The sequence below is a fragment of the Arvicanthis niloticus genome, chromosome 1, assembly GCF_011762505.2.
Source record: "Arvicanthis niloticus isolate mArvNil1 chromosome 1, mArvNil1.pat.X, whole genome shotgun sequence".
In the NCBI taxonomy this organism is placed as follows: Eukaryota; Metazoa; Chordata; class Mammalia; order Rodentia; family Muridae; genus Arvicanthis; species Arvicanthis niloticus.
In genome coordinates this window covers 62,564,826-62,580,610 of record NC_047658.1, presented here as the reverse complement: position 1 = coordinate 62,580,610, position 15,785 = coordinate 62,564,826, and the positions used below count along the sequence as shown (strand labels likewise).

At 37.8% G+C, this 15,785-nt stretch overlaps 1 long non-coding RNA gene across 1 annotated transcript; it reads left to right on the top strand.

Annotated features, from left to right (window-relative positions):
- The first annotated feature begins 66 nt into the window (after positions 1-66).
- Positions 67-14,176, top strand: LOC143433748 (uncharacterized). The gene is made up of 2 exons (XR_013111698.1): positions 67-165; positions 1,009-14,176. It is a non-coding gene; the product is annotated as an uncharacterized LOC143433748 (long non-coding RNA).
- The last annotated feature ends 1,609 nt before the right edge of the window (positions 14,177-15,785 follow it).

The following is a 15,785-nucleotide window of genomic DNA, read 5'->3' as shown; positions in this document are numbered from 1 at the left end:
TCCTTTGAAGTCCGGGAGCGACGCAGAGATTACAGTTGGAACTACAATACCCAAGATGCTCTGGCCAGAGCGCCCACAGAGGGACCGGACCGGCCGCCATGTTGGAGTCCTGAAGCTGCGTTGGGCCGAGGCTTCGCGGGGCTCGTGGAGCTGAGAGGTCTCATGGTGAGAATGGTGAGGCTAGGATGTAGAACTTGATAGCCTCGCGCACTGGCTAAGACTGGACGAAGGCTACTCCGGGGACCGGCAGGGCTGTCGAGCCAGAAATGGTATCGCGAGTCGGAGTGAATCTCAACCCGGAGGGGTTGCACAAGGCCTCGCTACCCGGGGACACAGGGAGTCGCTTTACTTCTGAGCATGGAGAACCCCTTAGACTTCCTAGCGGAACTGTCTGCGCAAAAGGTGTCTTTTTTGTGGTGTGGGGACTCGGGACGACAGGCCTCGCGCCTGGTTTTTGTCTTGTCATTTTTCTCCATCCCTCATGATCGTTTCCTCAGGTGTCGGACCCTTGCCCCCACCACTGAATTTCGTTTCGTCGTGAATTGCAAAGGGCCTCAAAGAAATCTTTGATCCGGAAGGGTTGTAGCTTTGGCCCTGACCATGACAAAGGAAGGATCTACCAAAAGAAGTTAGCACATAATCTTTCTTACCCCACCAGCGAAAGTAAACGACATTGAAAAGGAACTGCAAATGAGCAGTCGTACTCGGACTAACGCTGAATGAACTATGCTAAAATACTGCATATATTCGAAGTCGATAACCATGGAAAACTTCCCTTTTCTTTTGTTACCGATATTGATATATTTGTGCCAAATAGTGTGCTCTCGTTGTGAAATCTTCATGCAGATAACGTTAGTTAACACAGCCATCATCTCCTTCTCTTACCCATTTGGTACCCTTACCAATGAAAATGCATTCAGATTACTTATAGAACTTTTGAGCCCATTTGCTCAACATCTCAGATTACACCTTTTCTCCAGTAACTAAAATAGTGTGTTTGTCTTTCAGGTTCTGAAGTTCACTACAGAAGGATGCCAAAAGACCTGCTCAGGGTCTCTGAAAAGTTAAAAATGCTGATATGCATAATTTGTGTATTTTATTTTTCCCTCCGGAGCTTTGCAAAGGAGATACATAGCTCAGTGGTGACAGCACAATCAAAACCCTGGATTGGATCCCCAGCACTGGTTTGTTTGCATCAGTGAAAATATATTCTGTGCCTCTGTTAGAAATTAATAAAATTCAGCTGATGAGTAGGTCTTCCTTTCAAAAAGCTAGGCAGACTGCTTTTAAAATTGCCAAAACACAACAGGAACCCTCAAAGATACATGGAGATGATGGGAGTTAAAAAGGCAGTTTTCAAAGACTTGGCTTATGTTGTGAGAAGCAGACACGGAAGTGACAGAAGCCATTCTCAGAAATACTACATGACAATTCTTTCTGTAATGTTGGTAAGTACCAGAAAGGAAACAATATTTACCGTTTCCTTTTTGTCCTTTAATTGAAATGTAGAGATGGTTCACGCTATAAGACATTTATGTTGGAGACTGATTTATTGAAAGAAAATAACAGGGTGGGTGAAAATAGTGTGAAAAATGGGGCCAATATAATGTAATGGGTTCTACAATTTGCATGTGATTGAGTACTTTGAAGTATTCTAACCTTCTATATAGTGAATAATCAACCATAAATGCATAGAAAAATATTAGTGTCTTTTAGAAAAACTAAAAATTAAGTCTTAACTTTCATAGGAAAAAATTCCATATTCTTTAGAAACTTAAGGGAAAACATTTTACCAGGAAAAAAAAACTATTTTTCAGAGCTCCTCTTTGATTATGGTAAATGTATTGTTCCCCATTTTCTTAGTTGATACAGATAGGCACACCATTTGGATTTAGCAGTTAGGGTGGTTTTTTTTTTTGTTTGTTTTTTGGTTTTTTTTTTTTGTTGTTGTTGTTGTTGTTGTTTGGTTTTTTTGGGGTATTTTTCCCCCTCTTGGAACAAATCTTTAATTCACTATAGATAATAAGAAAACTAAAATTTTTCATATTTTAGACATTCTTTCACATAGATTCTTGCTGCTAGATTTCCTACATGGCTTAAGGTAAATGGAACAAATGTCTCTCAAAATTTGAAATCTAAATGATATCAGATTTAATATTAATGACTACCTAGAAAAGCAAGCTTTCTTTATCTTACCATCTTATTTTTCAGATTTTAACAGGCTTGATAATTAAAGGGGCACTAGAAAACATGTCTTTGCAAGAATATATGCTGATAAACTGTATATGTTAATAAATATAACCATTTCCAGAAATTCGGATCTGCAGAGATGCTCAGCTGCAACCATTTTGTAAGTAGGTCTACATCCATAGGTCTTTGAGAAGAGTGTGTTGTCCGTGTGAACTTGACATAAACTGTAATCCTCTGAGATGTATCTTTTTTTTATACGCAGCTTTATTGAGATGAAATTCACATAATGCATTTCACCTATATAAAGGGTGCAGTCCAATGGGTTTTAGTTTGCTCAGAATTCAGGCAATCAACACAATTATGCAAAAAAAAAAAAAAAAAAAAAAACTACACAAAACCATGCTGGTAAGTATAAGGAAATAATTGTGGACGGATTTGTGTCCTCTAAAGTGGTATTATACAAAGCTTATTGTGGGTAAGGCTGTACTTCAATTACAGTTGCAATACTGCAAGTAAATAGCATGTTCCTTGTATGTAATAAGTGGCCTTTACTGGAAACAGATTGTTTTGTAGCAAGGTTACTGGCAATCACATGATAAAACACTATCACAGTTGAGAATTCTTTAAGGGTGATGTGTACTTACATTGATTGCTTTCTTTTTCTGTATGATTATCATGCTGGGCATTATGCCTTTATTGAATTTTAGTCCCTGAGCCTATTCCATGTTCAGTGTTCATGTTTGTGTGTGTTTCTAAAACTCGGCTTGCTTTTGCTTTTGAGATGGTTCCAGAGGATTTTTTTCCCCAAGCTGGCATTGTTTCCTCATGAAGGTTTACTAAAGTTTGTTATTTTTCATATAAACTCTGAATTAACAGTATAGTGAAGAGTCACTAGATTTTAGAGTTTTAAGGCGTGAGTGAATGGAATAGAGAAAAACAGGTACCAAATAAAGATAAGAGGTTTGAATCTCTGAAAGATTAAATATTAGTAGGGGCAGGCAAAATTAAAAGGGTTTATTTTAAATGTTAGAATCAACAATCTACTTATTTTTAAAGATTTATATGCTTGGGTATTTGCCATCATGTATGTGACTACTAGGGTACCCAGATTGCCCTGGAACTAGAGTTATAGATGGTTTTGAGCCACCATGTGGGTGTCAGAAACCATTGAACCATCTGTATCCTCTCACAACTTTCTTAATACCCTCTTAGAAACTGAAGTCCAGTCCAAATTCAGTGCACAGTGATCACGTCCTAAAGGATTCTGAGGATATTTAAACTTACACTCTGCTGGGAAACCCAGCCAAAAAGGCAAGGAAAAGGATTTCTGAAATACTTTTGCAGTAATTTTCTTACATAATACTCAGTGGTTTGGATTTCTTTCTAAAACCCAGCACTGTGGAAGTAGAAAGAGGGAAACTGACTTGGAACCCAACCTGGACTGTGGGGAATTCCTGTCAAACCACAGGAAATTTTTTTGTTGAATTCTTTTTCTTTTCATGATTGCCATTTTCAAGTCTTGACTGCCTGTATAACCAAACTTGTGTTTTATAAATTTTTTATGACACTACTCTAAAACAAAAAAACAAGATGTAAGCAGTGACCATGAACCTTACCTAGTGAGTAATTTCATCCTATAGCATGGTATTTATACTTCATTAATTCACATCAAACCCAACTGAGATCTTTAAAACCATTATTAGAGAGAGTATTAAATGTTCAGTGAATGCTACTGGGCTTTGTTACTGACAAGAGAAATCCATAATGATTGAATTTATTAGATTACTTTTGTGGGAAATGTGTGATTGTGCAGATATAAAAGATGCAAAAGGAGAAAAGCAACTGACAGGCAGCGTAGCCCTCTATAAATATCATAAATCCAGTTCTAACAGTTACAAATCAAATTTTACATAGCCTGAAGTTATTCTCATCTCACTACTTACCTGTTTTCTCTAGAGATTTAACTGGAAAGATAAATGTAGAAAAACAGCGAAGACAGTAAGAGTTGTAGAAAATGAAAAACTAGAAATCAAGGTTCAAAAAACACTTGGCCCGCACATATACACATACCTTTCCCCTCAACACCACCTTTTTTTTTTTTTTTCCAGAGACAGATTGTCTTTATAGCTCTGGCTGTCCTGGAGCTATCTAAAAAAAACAGGCTAGCCTCAAACTGATCTACCTTGCCACTCTTTTTGCGCTGCTAAGCTAAGTAGATAACTAATTAAATCTTGTGTGATGATCCAGAATAAATTTCAAGTAACATTAGTAGAAATAAGATGGTTTTTCTTTGAGACAGGATCTTTCTACATAGCTTTGCCTGGCTGCCCTAGAGCTCACTGTGTAGACCAGACTGGCCTTGAACTCACAGACATACCCCTGCCTCTGCCTCCCTAGCACTAGGGTTACAGGCATGCACCCGATGCACCATACTGTCATAAAAATGAGTTCCTGGTAGCCTGTCATAGTTGAGGTAAGTAAATTTTTAGAGAATACTTCAGTACTATGACAGAATTGTCTTTTAAAAAGTATTTGACATGTGGGAGATAATTCCTGTAGTAATACTGGACATGACAAAATATGTATGCTGATTGATAGCAAACTAAAGTGTCAAGCCATGATGGTAGTAGGTAAGTATACACCTATGGTCATGATTGATCAGCAGAAAGTTGGTTGTCATTTAGTATAGACTTTAGCAATAGAAGGATGTGTTTGAGTCTCACTTTCATGTGATGTTGACATATACATTCTAGGCTTTTACTGGTATAAAAATTATATACATACTTCATTGAGTTTTCCAAAGAATTAAGGAAGTATATGAAAAGGTGCTTAATATTCCCAAAGGTAGTATTGTGTATGATCTTAGTACACAAACTGAGGGAAAAACAACTTTTTGCACTAGGATTTACTACTAAAAGTTACCACTTTTAAGCATTAAAAATTGGCTTTCCATATTATAAGTTTGTGTTCTTTCAATTTTAAGTACCATCAATACTACATTTAGTGATACCCTATGTAATATGTAAAATCTCTGCATATACAATTTGCAGTTAACCAAAAGTCTTACCATTAAAGATTGAAAAAGATACCCATTTGGGAGATGTTAATGTATAGATACCTAAAGTTGTGCGAGAGAATGGCGGGTATATGACAAATCCAAAATGGAAAAGAGACTGTTAGCATCTAGACCCTCCATTCCTGCACTGACTATGATAATCAGTTTAGAGGCATGAAGTCTGAATCAGATCTTAATTTTAAAATGTTCTTAGCACATTACTAAGTTCAGCAGTAGGGAGACAGTCAGACAGATCTCTTTAATTCAAGGCCAGCAGGGACTACATAATAAGATCCTGTCTCACAAAACAACAGAAAACACCAACATGAATAATTTGCCACCAAAGTCAGATTTCTCTATACAGATGATCCTAATTCACTTGAGTTCCCTGCCCCTACCAGACACCTGTATTGACACTATGCCTTTGTGTTTGCAAACAAGTGCTTGTTTTGCCCACCAAGTTATATGTCCAGCCCTAACTCTTAATTGTAAGCCTAGATCCCAGTATGTCTCATCCTTGTTACAATTCCAAGAATACCAGAGCATTTGATATTCAGTGAAGAATATTGTCCAACCATATAAGTAAGTGTTGTTTAGATTCAATTAGTAGATATATAATTACTTTGGGGAAATTATAAATTGGGTTAATTAGTGTTTCATTAAAACAAATGTGTTGAGTAAGAAGCTGCCCTATAATATTGATTGTCTATTTGAACCAAAGTTTGAGCCAATTGTAAATTTTTGGCTCAGTAACAATTGTGTACTGAGCTCAAGGGCCTGGAGATACAATTATACTCATGTCCCTCCCTCTAAGTCATGATGTAGCCTGTTTCAGTGTCATAGACCCCTTTTTCACTCTGCAGTCTAGAAATCTCTTCAAAAACAAAACTTTTTTAAAAATATTTATTAGATTTATTTATTTTATATATATATGAATACATTGTAGCTGTCTTCAGACACACCAGAAGAGGGCATCAAATCCCATTACAGATGATTGTAAGCCACCATGTAGTTACTGGGATTTGAACTCAGGCCCTCCAGAAGGGCAGTTAGTCCTCTTAATCGCTGAGCCATCTCTCCAGCAAAAAAAAAAAAAAATTTAAGTGTATAAAGTACAGTGAATTGATTTAGGAAGAAAGTAATAAAATTAAATTTTTTTAATTGCTACAGAGAAATATTTTATTTTAATTCTAGGTTATCAGCAATGCCTCAGCTAGTGTCCAGCAGACATATTTTAGACTATTTGAAGCAATATTATAAAAAAATGCACTCCCTGGCAGTCATATTTACTGTTAATCCTGTAATTTATTTACATTAGGCATTTTTTCTTTATTTTTTAAAGATTTTATTTATGTATGTGAGTACACTGTTGCTGTGTACAGACACACCAGAAGACCTCTGATCCCATTACAGGTAGCTGTGAACTACCAGATGGTTGATAGGAATTGAACTGTTCACCACTAAGCCATCTCTCCAGCCCAGATTTCTTTCTTTATTATAAAAAGTACAAAGAAAAACACTAAAACTTACCAAACTATAAATTTCATAATATTTTTATTTATTTGAGAATGCACTTTGATCATTTTTTCCTCTTCTCCCAGATTACATTCAAATTTTAATAGAAGTCACTAAAAGTAAAGAATTAGTTTTAAGGCACTGTCTATAAGCCCGTGATTTAAAACCTTGGCTTTGAAGTTTTTATAGACTGCCTTATGTTCATTGATAATTTCATACATGAAAATAATGTAACTAAAAAAAAACCATAATTCTAAGTTGGGCAGTGGTGGTGCATGCCTTTAATCCCAGCACTTGTTAGGGTTTGGTGTCAAGAGGCAGGTAGATCTCTGAGTTCCAGTCTATCCTGTTCACAGAGGAAATTCTAGGACAGCCAGAACTACAGAGAAAGCCTGTCAGGGTCAGGAGGAGCCTTAATTCTAGTAAGTATTCTCATTGCTGTACCCAAGGCCCATTAAGGCTAATTTAGTGGTACCTAGTACAAAGGAGGCTAGAGGAGTAGGATGGACACCACCCTGTGCAGTATAAGCCTTATCTCAAAAAGTAAAAGATCTCAACATTGAAAATATGCCTACCTCATTTAATTCAAAATACTATTAAGATGAACTTAAGGGGCTGGAGTGGTGGCTCACTATGGTCTGTAAATCCTTTTTCAAGGGATCTAATTCCTTTGGCCTTTGGGTACCAGGCACACACAATGCATGTAAATACTCTTAAGCTGGATGGTGGTGACACACACCTTTAGGCAGATCTCTGAGTTTGAGACCAACCTGGTCTACAGAGCTGTCCATAACAGCTAAGGTTATACAGCAAAACGGTGTCTCAAAAAAAAAAAAAATCTTTTAAAGAAATAAGTGAATTTAAGAAATCTTTGATGGTGAAACCGTAGTATTAGAATCATCCATTTGTTTCTTACAGTTCCGGTACAAGAGTATTGAAAATGTGGACCTAGCTACGACTGGAGAGGTCATTTCTAATGTAAGAATATCAGCATTATAAGGTTATAATCTCAACAGAAAACAGTGACATAGTGTATATTCAGCTATCATTTTCATTGCTTGCTATAGGAATTACCAGTTTAGAAATTTAAGCTCAAGTCCAGGCTGTCCAGGTAACTCACCAAGTAAACCTGACATGTTTGAACCCCAGAACCCACCTTACAAGGAAAACCTCTGGAAAGTTGTTCTCTGACCTTATGTCTGCCAGTGTAAGCTCACATACACTATTATACACTAACACAATAAAAACCTTAAGAACAAGGGTGCCTAACAGTATCTTTTAACAAGGAGAGGAGCTGAAAATATAACAGGTTTGTTCAACCTTAGTCCACTGCACAGGAACTGCTACTTGGATCAAGAAAAAGCAAAAAGAAAATTACATTCTTGAGTGTTTTTTCTGCACATATCCCAAAGAGGTGTGGCAACCATTGTCATACAGACCTGGTGACAAAAATTCTTTTTAAAGCACACCATCTGTGCATGATTTCATAAGGACTTGGGAAGCTTGAGTTAAGAGCTGGCTTGGGCATTCCAAGATCATGTCTCAGAAAATATCCTGGTTGCAGGGATTAAAGGTATGTACCACCATTCCTAGCTTAGAGCTGCATACATTTTTAAAGGCTTCAAATGTATATATTTATGCTGCAATAATTATCTCTTTTGTCTTTACAGTATAATCATTGATCAACTCTACTCTCCAAGAAAAATTCCAAGATGTTTGGAGTTTGTGTTCATAGTTCACAATTCAACAGTTCTTAATCCTTAACACATACACAGAGAGAGAGAGAGAGTTTGAGAGGGTTTTCCCTTGCTTGTCCAGAATGAAAAGCAATCGAGGCAAAAACATTCTTTGGACAAACAAAATAGTAAAAGTGCAGAATGATTCCCAAGCCCCTATGCTCCTCATAGGAAGCCTTAGACCAGAATCTGATCTTACTGATACTACTTATCTGTGAGTGGTCCTTATTATAGAGGTACTGATCTCTCTGATTCCTAGTGCCAACCTGTGGTGGTGCCTGGACATCATGAGTTCCAAGAACTGAATACTGCATTGTTGATCCTAAGCACATAGGATAAAGGACATTCTATGATTATTTCCCTTCCAGAACAGTTCATTTGCCTGGGTTATATGGTACTGTAAGTACAGTAGATGATATCACAGTTTTAGAATAATACTGGCTTTTTAAGACAGGGTTTTACCTTGTAGACCAGTTGGCCCTAAACTTGGCAGCCCACCTGCCTATGGCTCCTGAGTGCCAGTATTTATTATTATTAAAGGGCTTACTTTTAATGGGTGGTAGATGTATATGAGTGCTGATGTGGGAGGAGGCCAGAGGTGCCAGATCTCCCTGTACCCAACTTAGTTGTTGGGACCCAAACTCCAGTCCAATGATAGAACAGCATTCACTGTTAAACACTGGGCATCTCCAATTCTTTGAGAGCTACATCCACTTAGTCCTGGTCCTATTTTCCTGCACTTATTACCACACAATCTTGAGACAAGGCTCAGGTTGCCCAGATTAGCCTGTAATTTAGAACTCTTGTTGCCTTCCAAAGGCTGAGGTTGCAGGCTTCTGTAGCCAGCTGATCCAGTTTTTATGTTTTAAAAATTAACATGCTGCCGGGCAGTGGTGGCGTACGCCTTTAATCCCAGCACTTGGGAGGCAGAGGCAGGCGGATTTCTGAGTTCAAGGCCAGCCTGGTCTACAGAGTGAGTTCCAGGACAGCCAGGGCTACACAGAGAAACCCTGTCTCGAAAAACAAACAAACAAACAAAAAAAAAGTTAACATGCTCTATGTCCCAGCATTAGGGAGACTGAGATGGGAGGATCTTGAATTCAAGGCCAGTTTGGTCTACATAGTTTCCAGGACAGCCTGGGCTATGTATACTCAACCAGTTTGTTTTGTTGTTTTCAAGACAGAATTTCTGTCTGTAACCCTGGCTGTCCTAGAATTTGCTCTGTAAACCAGTCTGACCTCGAGCTCCAGCCTACCTCTGCCCATGCTGGGAATAAAGGTGTACATGGCCACCACTGCCTGGCCAATTTGTTGTTTAGTTTTTTTGTTTTTTTGTTTTTTTAAAGAAAATAATTAGGAATGAATGTACAATTTTATCACTTGACTAGAATATGGTAGTCAACCAATAGAGGTAGAAAAATCACTTTCAAGATTTATAACACCCTCCAAAAGCTGATTACAAAACAATACTTTCTAACTCTTTTCCTATAGCAAAAGACTTGTTCACACGCCAGCAAGCTGCACTCAGCAGCCAGATGGTGTTACATTAATTGGGCCTTTTCTTCTGCTTGGCAGATACATAGTAGTTGTACTGTGATTGTTAAATTATGAAACTGATGGGTTGCTTAATCCTTTAAAATTTGACTTAACATTTGATCCCGGGAATAATAGTCTAGTCTACAACAGGGACATGTACAACTGCCCATGTATTTAGAAGTAAAATCTGTTAGAGGCAGATTTTACTAGATTTTTAGAGAAAGATGGCAGATTAAGAGCCCTTGCTCTTGCAGAAATCTCAGTACCTAAATTTGATGTCTCGAAAATTACAGTTGCAAGAGATCTGACACCCTCTTCATGAATGTGCTGCACATATGTTCAGGCACAAATAAAACTCAGAATATAGGTTAAGGTTTATATCATTATCCATTGAGTGCCATGACCCTGAAAACATAGTAACAAGTATATCTTCTAAAGATCTGCCTACAAAGTATCTCCAAAATGAATGGATGAAAGACAGTTCTGTCCTTAACTGAGTTTAATATATTTTTGACTAAACTTTATTATGAGTGCCTTGAGTGTGTGTATGCCAATAAATGTCATAAGAGGTTTCTAGATTGCCTGGGTTGTGAGTTCCAAGGTGAGTGCTGGAATGGGCTCTTAACCTAGCACACAATTTCAAAGTGTTAATGAGATCTGGGGAAGTAGTGTAATCATACCATATTTGTATGCACAAGGCACTAAGTTTGGTCTTCAAATGGCTATATCTATTGGCTGGCTTTTAACTCACCTGCCTGCTTCTGTTTGAGTGCTGGGATGAAAGCAGGTACCATCATGCCCAGTCCTCATTTGCATTCCTATTACCTAATAAGGTTTTGTTTTTATCATAGCCCCAGCAATACATGAAAGGATATTAAGGGGTCTGAATTCACACATTTTAACATTAAAACAGAACATATAATTAGTGGGTTTTGTGAACAAACTCTACATCATTGAAAGCCCTCTGCCCTCTTATTTTTCAACTTATATTTGTAAAGTTGACTATTGAGTCAGGGCTGCAGCTCAGTTGGTAGTGTTTGCCCGGTATGCACGAAGCCCTGTATTTGCCTCCAGCACTATAATAAATAGTCATATCTGTAATTCCAACACTTCAAGAAGTAAAGGCAGGAGGATCAGAAGTTCAAGGTATTCCTCACCAACATAGCGAGCTCAGAGTAAGCTACAGCTTAGGCTCTGTGAGATTGTGGGGTTTTTTTAAAGGCAAAAAAATACCACTAAGTTGTAAAGTTCTTTTTAAAAAAATTAGATCATTTCATATTCCCTTCTGTACTCAAAATGTTTCTTAAGGAAATATTCATTGGATATCCACTAGATGTCAGATAATTCAAAGGTAGATATAGAGACACCAAGATAAATCTGCTGTCTATGAGAACCTAGCAGTCTTTTTTTGGTTTTGGGTTTGTTTGTTTGTTTGTTTGTTTGTTTGTTTGTTTGTTTTTCGAGACAGGGTTTCTCTGTGTAGCCTTGGCTGTCCTGGAACTCACTCTGTAGACCAGGCTGGCCTCGAACTCAGAAATCTGCCTGCCTCTGCCTCCCAAGTGCTGGGATTAAAGGCGTGTGCCACCACTGCCCTGCGAGAACCTAGCAGTCTTACAAAGAGTTATGAAAAATAGATCTGCAAACCAAAAGTTGTATAAGTACTATATTGTCATTCTAATAGAAGTATTAATTTTACACTATGTTTTAGTTCAATATCAAGCCAAATATATGCTAGCCTAAATTATATATAATGGTCATAGTATATATAAGTCATAGATTATATAAGTCAAGTGTCAAGACACTTGAGTAGGAAGCTGGGAATAATAATAAACTCAAGGTAAGCTTCCATGGAGGATGCTGGGAGTAAACATTAATTGAAGTCCATCACTTTCTCCTCACTCAGTCCGGTTTTCGTTTTGCCTGCTTGGGTACCCTCTCTGCTATCTTAAATTTTTAGCTTTGGTCTTCATTCTCATCTATCTTATCTAGGCCTTCCTACTAATTTGTCCATTTGCATTCTTATTGGTGCCAACTTTAACCTTGAGTGGAATAGATTTCCTGCTTCCAGAGAAGTAAAAAGAATTTCTAAAGATCTTCCCAATAAGCATCCCCTGCCATGGGGGATGAAATCTCTACCACTGCAAATTTACACAGAGCAATGCTGCACAGTGGCTGTTCTGCACAAATGGAGGGGCACCAATAGACAATGGAGCTCCTTTCTCTGTTTCTTTTAAAATCTTAATTTTTAAGTTGACATTCAGTTTCACCCTCTTGTTACACGGTTCTGTAAATTCTCACAAATACAAGTCATAAAAGTACCACCACACTCAAGGTCCAGAGCAGCTTCTCACCCTCACAGAAGTGTTACCCCCTAACTTTTGTGGTTTAATTTTCCAAAAAGCCATATTTGTATTTTTTTTAACATAACATTCCCTCTAATAGTTCCCATGGCTCCCACTGCACCTGTTTGGTTTTTTGTTTATGTTGCTGTTTGGGGGGTGGGGGTGGAGTTGGGGGCAGTTGCCAGACATAGTTCATTTTCAGCCTGAAGGCATGTACCACCATGCCCAGGATTATTCCTTATTTTGAAAGTATGTCTTGGAGATAAAACAATGACTTCTGTGGCATACAGATAAGGAAAGAGTAGACTATATTATTGCTACTCATTGGCAACTTCCTAATTTAAACTTCTGGGAGTAGGGGAGGAAGGAAGATCCATGAAAGGCAGAGAGTGTATGTGTTGGGTTATAATCTAACCATTAGATACAGAATGGAAATCAAGGGATTTGGAAAGGTGATAGTGCCTGGCCATGGCATGATGCTCACTTGCTCTCTTGGTGTCTCTCTCTCTCTCTCTCTCTCTCTCTCTCTCTCTCTCTCTCTCTCTCTCTGGGTGTGGTTTGATTAATACCAGATTCTCAACAGAATGAAAGAGATTAATCCTGAAGAAGAGTAGCCTCTATACAGAGCCAATATTCTATTGTTGACTGTCAGTAACTTCTTTTTTATATTGTTTGGTTAATCCTCCTGCCTCAGTTTTAAAATGCCTTGAAAAGGTTCGATTTAGTTTGCTTTTGATATAAGGTCTCACCTATATTGATTTCAAACTCATAATTCTTTTGTCTTTGTTCCCAAATGTGCTTTTTTATAAGCATGTGCTACCAAGGCTGGCTTGTTTTCTAAATTTAACTAGAGAGACATCTGTAGATAAAAATCAATGAAAATCTAACATAATCTCTTTAAATTACATGTGATTGTATCTTAATAATTGATCTAAATTGAAGTTAGTGAGACAGCTCACTGACCCTCAGTCTTATTTCCAGAATCAATGAGTTCTATAGCTTCCAAGTTTTCTCCTACAGTATATGTGTTTTGTTGAACATACAAATTGCTGGCATTCTTTTGATATTCTTATGTCTAAAGATTCTGTTTTTCCGTTTTTTTTTTTTTGTTGTTTTTTGTTTTTTGTTTTTTGTTTTTTGTTTTTTGTTTTTTTTCAGACAGGGTTTCTCTGTGTAACCTTGGCTGTCCTGGAACTAGCTCGGTAGACCAGGTTGGCCTTGAATTTAGATCTACCTGCTTCTGCCTCTGTCTCTCAAGTGCTAGGATTAAAGATGTATACCACCACTACTGGCAAATTTAGTACCTTTTATGTACCAGAATGTTGGGCCTTTAACCTACATTATTTAAGGGTTTTATAGTTTTCCATAGTTTATGAGTGTACAAACCTGGAGAAATGATACTATGTCTCCTCTCCTATCGGGATAACATATTCTGACAGCAAAGGCTCATTTCAATGACTATTACAAGAAGCCCTTCAAAAAGGGAAGCAGGTAGAAGGATGCATGTGACATTACATTGATAAATGAAAATAATTAACATTTGAAGCTCACCGTGTCCTAAGTACTTTATATATGGAATACTTGTGTGACTCTTGAGAGGCTAAGACTACTGGCCTGTGCTACCAGGCCCAGCTAAGTCACTAGACCAGTTCAGAATACTTGTTTCTGCTGACCTTCTCCACTTTAAAGAACAAAGACAGTGTGGTGCCACTGCATAGTGTTTAAAAAGTCAGGATTTTTCTAGGGTTGTAAGATAATATTTTTTAAAGAAATTTACATATATAAATTAATAGATTTTACTATGGCATTTCTGAGAGCCTCTGTGTGAGTGTGTGTGTGTGATTATTTGTTGTTCTATTTTATCCCTCTACCTTACTGCCCATCTCCATTCTCCCTGTCGACCCTCAGGCTGATACTCTCCCTCCTAAAATAGTTCTCCTTCTGCTTTCATATCACATGTATTTTATATCATGTCACAATATTTCATTACTTACCCCACTTAAGAGCTGCCCTTATGATCTCTTAAACATTTCTTTGTTGGAGAGAAGATCTCAGGTACCTTTGAAGTATACAGCTTTACAGATAAAGAAATGAAGACTGCCCACACATAGACAGCATATTTTGGGCTGTTTTCTACCACTCTCCCTTTTGAAATCCAGTTGGAATCCTTTAGACCTGCCCCTCTGACATTTTATTTAGATGAACAATAATGTCCAAAAAAAAAAAAAAAAAAAAAGTGTCTTGCCTTATAGTGGATAAAAATGGCAGGTAACCAGGACAGCCAGGGCTATACAGGAACCCTGTCTCAAAAAAAAAAAAAAAAAAAAAAAAAAAAAGCAGGTAAAGCAAGTACTCTACTTTGAATATGGCATGCCCCATAAAGCTGTCTGGGTCAATTTGGTTAAAAGAAAATAGTGAGTGGTACAGCAGTGCGTTCTTTCTCATGACCTGTTTGGCCCTCCTGTAATGACATTTTTGGGGGATTCTGGAATTTTTGGTTTCTTAAAAACCGGGGGAAATGTGCTTTTGTTTTAATTCCAGGTGTAAGCATGTGGGACTGCTTCGGACTGTCTGCAGCAACTGATTATGGTTTGCTTCATGATCTAGCACAAGCATGGTTTTGTCAGTTGCAGATAATTTCTGCAATGGTGTGATGTTTGGAATTCTGGGAACTTCATAAAGGATACATAAATGCAAGTGCCTCAAGAGGCAGGGTCGGTGGTTGTTGGTCATTTCGGGAGGTTAGTTTCAGTTTGTTAGTAACCTTGGTCAAAGAAGAAACAAAAGAAAGGTTAAAAGTTAGATTCAGATCTCTCTCTTCCTCTCCTCCTTCTCTTCCTCCTCACCTTTCCCCTCTGTCCATGTTTGTCTCCTATCTAGTCTTAAGGGGTGAAACTGGGGGGTATAAAGGATGGGGAAAAGAACCCACAAAGTAGCAAAGACCAGCTACACCTTCCCTCCCCTTGCCAAGGAATCTTCAAGAAATACCTACTGCAATTTAACCAGAGCAACTATCTGCTTACTGAAGCTCGAGAAACATTTGCCTATTTCTCATGAGAGCAAGTCTGTAGCTCAAGTAGGTTTATGGTGAAAGAAATGCAAATTGTTTACTGTTCACAAAGTATGGAACAGGGAGTCTGCTGATTAAATGGACTCCTGTTCTGAGCACTTGATATATGCCAGGGCTTTTTCATTTTCACACCACCTGTATGTGAAAAATGTTAGACTCTCATTCATAAGCTCTGGGCTACAGAGCACAGCGAAACAGTGCTTACTATTGGTTAAGACTATTCCAAGGGCTTTTCATGCATTTCCTATTTTTCTCACTTGATCTTTCTAAACAGCTCAGTAAGAGGCTTAATATTGTCACCCCAACTTGTTAATAAGAAAACTAAAATGTAAAGCTATTAG